Genomic DNA, 4,462 nt, shown 5'->3' on the forward strand with positions numbered 1-4,462 from the left:
GACTGGAACTCTCGCCAGGTGGTTCTTGGCCGCGGCTGCACACATTCAGGCACCCGCAGGGTTTGGGCAGCTCCGTCTGCCACAGCTCGCATGCCTTTGGCCTGGGGCGTGTCCTGCATTGGAATTGTTTTTAAGCCCCTCGCCCCAGGGGTCGCCAACAGTCCACCGGGGATGAGAGCTGCTGCTGGGGCTGAAGCGTGAATGGTCTGGAAGCTAAATTCCCCTTAAAGCAGTGGTTCTCAACCTTCCCAATGCCGCGACCCTTTAATACAGTTCCTCAGGTTGTGGTGACCCCCAACCATAAAATTATTTTCGTTGCTACTTCATCACTGTAATTTTGCTACTGTGATGAATCTTCATGTAAATATCTGATATGCAGGATGTATTTTCATTGTTACAAATTGAACATAATGAAAGCATAGTGATTAATCACAAAAACAATATGTAATTATAGATGTGTTTTCCGATGGTCTTAGGCGACCCCTGTGAAAGGGTCGTTCGACCCCCAAATGGGTCTCGACCCACAGGTTGAGAACCGCTGCCTTAAAGAGAAACTGCTGAGAACATGACATGCCAAAGAGACATGAGCGGCAATAAAGCATTTTTTCATTGGCTCCCAGCAAAGATATTGAAATTTACCACACATCACACCTTTTCAAGCCACTCTGCTATTAAATATACATATATTTTATTGATTTCAGAGAGGGAGAGGGAGAGAGAGAGAAACATCAAAGATGAGAGAGAATCATTGATTGGCTGCCTCTTGCACGCCCCACACTGGGGATCGAGCCTGCAACTCGGGCATGTGCCCTTGACCAGAATCGAACCCAGGACCCTTCACTCCACAGGCCGACGCTCTATCCGCTGAGCCAAACCGCTAGGGCCCCTCTGGCAGACAGCTCACCTACCAGCTGGGATAGCGTTGAGAAAAGATTAAAATGCCCACCTTGCCCAGAAAGCTGCTGGTGCCGGCTTGCTTTCCGCTTGCTCATGCAATGCTTACTCCGTCACCTACATGTATGAAGCACCCACTGTGTGCCAAGCTTCATGCCGGGTGCGGTGCTTCAAAGATCTGTAGGACCCAAACTCTGCCTCCCAGACCTCGGCATCCAACGCCGAAGACGAGCCCTAAGGACGGGGAGCATGGAGCTCGTTGTTAGGTTACGAATGCTCATTTTCAAAACTTCCTCAGTCTTCTCTGACCCTGTGTATTTCCCTTCAGGGTTTAATCGCGTCCAGAGCGCAGCCTCTTTCCAACATCCCTTCCTGCTTCCCCCGCCAGCATCCCTCCCAAAGAAAAACTACTACCAAAGATAAGAACTGAAAAATGGCCCAAATGCTCTCATTATTTCACAAGGAAAAAGAGCAAAGGAAGCGGCAGCCTCATCCTCCCCCACCCCTGTAACCTCCAGATCCTTCTCGGGTACCAAGGGGCACACCTCCTGAGCTGGGTGGACGCGGGCCCCTCCTCCTGCCGGCTGGTCCTGGAGGAGCGGTTGCCAGCGCAGCATCAAGCAGACGCGATGGACCGGAGGCTCTGGCAGAGCCCACGGAAGCTGCGTTCCTCGGGGAAGGGAGCACTGAGCCAGGGCAGCTGTGCGAGACAGAGAGCCACGTGCGGTCCGCTGTGGTGACATGAAGACTGGATTCGTTCACCTCCGGGCTGAAGGGGAACTCTGCCCCCAGAACATCACAGGCTCCTCCAAAGCCCCGAGACACAACCCGGGACAGTTCAGCTGGGAGGAAACCAAAGCTCCTGTTCAGACAAAATCTTCCCCAGCACCCCCCGCCCCCTCTCCTCTGTGTCACACACACTGACCGAGAGTCTGCCATGTTCAGGACATCGTGCGAGGCTGTGCTAGCCGCTGCCACCCCTCCCACCAAGGGAGGCTTTACAATGTCAGCGTTTCACGACGACCTCAAAGAGTAAGTGTTTGGGCTGACCCCACAGAGTCATTTTTTAACATATATTTTTATGGATTTCAGAGAGGGAAGGGGAGGGAGAGAGAGATAGGAATGTTAATGATGAGAGAGAATCATTGATCGGCTGCCTCCTTCATGCCTCTCACTGGGGATGGAGCCCACCACCCTGGCATGTGCCCCAACTGGGAATCGAACCTGACCTCCTTGTTTGTAGGTTGTCGCTTAGCCGCTGAGCCACGCCAGCTGGGGACACAGTCATTCTGAGTTGTTTTTTTATACCCCCTCTGACATCCTGGGGAGACGGCTCAGCCGGGCTCACGCACTCTTTTTAAATTCCGTGAGAAGAGCAGTGCTTCACTTCGGGCCTTGGGAGCTTCCCGAGACAGCGCCCGCCCGGGTTCCCACCCTGGCTCTCACATCAGCTCCTGAAAGGTGGGGGAAGGAAATAAGCACCACCCAAGGTCGCGGCTGGGAGAGGAAGACGTCAAAGGAAACAGAGATGCAGGCTTGCCGTTGCCTAGCTCTTCACTGCATACATGTGGGAGACAACTGTCTGGCAGCGACAGGAAGTTAGACGGCACTGAGCTGAGGCGGAACTGCATCGCACCCCTGGACGCTGGCCAGCGCGGAAATGAATGACTAAGGGACAGCAGAGACTCCACTTTTGGGTTCCTTTCTTCCTTTATTTCCTTCAGTCCTCCCTCCCCCTCTTCCTCTCTCTCCCACGGGCCAAATGCTTCCTGCGACCTGTTCTTGGATGGCTTGCAAAGTAGGAACGGACTTACCATTTTTAAATGATTGAAAAGGAAACCAAAACTATATGACACTTTTTCGTGCCCATAAATAAAGCTTTATTGAAACATAGCCGCACCTACTCATTTACATGCTCTCGATGGCTACTTTTGTGCCGCCACAGCCACAGCCGTGTTGCACAGCTGCCATGTTGTATAGTTGCAGCAGAGTCCGCATGGCCCACAAAGCCTAAAATATTTACTATCTGGCCTTCGACAGAGAGTTTGCTGACCTCTGCACAAAAGTGAAAGAATAATTCTGCACAAACGCAGAAAGATGAGAGGGTCGCATGCTTCATTCTTCAGTTAACCTAGTTAAATGGCCATGTGACACCCTTAGTTATCTTCTCTTCAGTTAACCCCTCAGAGTCAGAATCAACCCCACTCATGTGGCCTTGGCAAGACCACTTGCCCATCCTTCCCCTGCGGAGAGAGAGGCCCCGCCTGCCCACCACGTCCTCAGCTTCCAGAGAGAGCAGATCAGAACGTCCTGTGGCCTCCATCTGTGTCCCAGTAAGAGCTTTCCTGGCCCTGGGTTGAGGGGCTGCTCCCTCCTGCACAAGCCTCTTGCTTGTTACGCTTTGGGGTCAACCCCAGAGACGTCAACCCCAGTCCAGGCGGGGAAGATTCGAGCACTGGGCGTGGGAGTCTGCAATGTGGCGTTTCTCTCCTCGTCTCCAGGAACAGACCTGAAGCTGCCGACCCCCCTGGGACCTGTGTATCCACGGTTCATCTCGAGTCCGAGCTCCAAAGCTGTGGGACGAAGCTGGCAACTGTCTCCTCCCGCAGCAAAGAACTTCCAAATACACGATGTAAGTCTCCCAGCCCCTCTCCTCCCTCGGCCCTGCAGGCTGAGAGGTGCCCCACACAGGGGTGAGCTGAGCAAACGAGGTGCCAATGGTTTCTCTTGACCGTTGACCCCATCCCACCCCCATCACCTCCTGCCTCCACGTGAGGCCGGTACAGAGAGAGAGATGAAGCCCCGAGCACAGGTCATAGTGCGTTGTGAATCTCATCAGGGTTCCCTGAAAGAAGAAAAGTCCTCAAAATCGGACAGTTTTCTGAGGCCCCGAATGGTCTCTTCCCCCCCAGGTACCCCTGTTCTCCCCCAGTTGCTGCTACATTTCCACTGAGTGAGAGGCGAGTCTTTACCCCCTGCCTCACCCTCCGGTTCACAGGCTCATTTTGTTTTGTGTGAAAGAGGCGTTTTTGGAAAGCTCGGTGGTAATCTAATCCTCTCTCCCCACTGTCGTACCATCCAGAAATGGCCATCAATTGCTCCTCACGTGACAAACCTCTGCTGAGCACTTAGCACGTGACATGTCATCCATCCAAGGTGGTAAAACGCAGGCTCCGTTTTTGAGGACCCCAGGGTGTAGTTGGGACATAACGGGGTAGAGAGACCTCGCAGTAAGTCAGGTGGGGGACACAGACTCCCGGGGGAGATGGTGTGGAAGCCCAGAGGAGGAGCTAGCTCTGACGGGGGTCAGACACTTCCTTGGGAAGCCAACACCAGAATTCTGAAAGGGGAGTCGGGGAGGCAGGAGAGGACCAGAGGGGGGCTGATCTGGCAGGAAAGGAGGTGCATGCAGGTTTTGGCTCCTCTGGAAAATGTCCTGGTGGTCATGATGGTGATGACAGCCTTCCTAAACAGAGGCACCATGACAGGTCGGGGAAGGAGCAGACAGAAGGGTCCAGGGGTGGAGGACTCTCTCATCTTTCACGGGATACAGCTCTGCTCTCAGTCG

The 4,462-nt window shown here is 53.7% G+C and overlaps 1 long non-coding RNA gene across 1 annotated transcript; it reads left to right on the forward strand.

The window, feature by feature from the left end:
• Nucleotides 1-485: 485 nt before the first annotated feature.
• LOC111824655 lies at nucleotides 486-4,175 on the forward strand. The gene is made up of 3 exons (XR_002827752.1): nucleotides 486-2,591; nucleotides 3,396-3,526; nucleotides 3,977-4,175. It is a non-coding gene; the product is annotated as an uncharacterized LOC111824655 (long non-coding RNA).
• Nucleotides 4,176-4,462: the final 287 nt, after the last annotated feature.

This window comes from Myotis lucifugus, unplaced genomic scaffold (assembly GCF_000147115.1).
Source record: "Myotis lucifugus unplaced genomic scaffold, Myoluc2.0 scaffold_3676, whole genome shotgun sequence".
Taxonomy (NCBI): Eukaryota; Metazoa; Chordata; class Mammalia; order Chiroptera; family Vespertilionidae; genus Myotis; species Myotis lucifugus.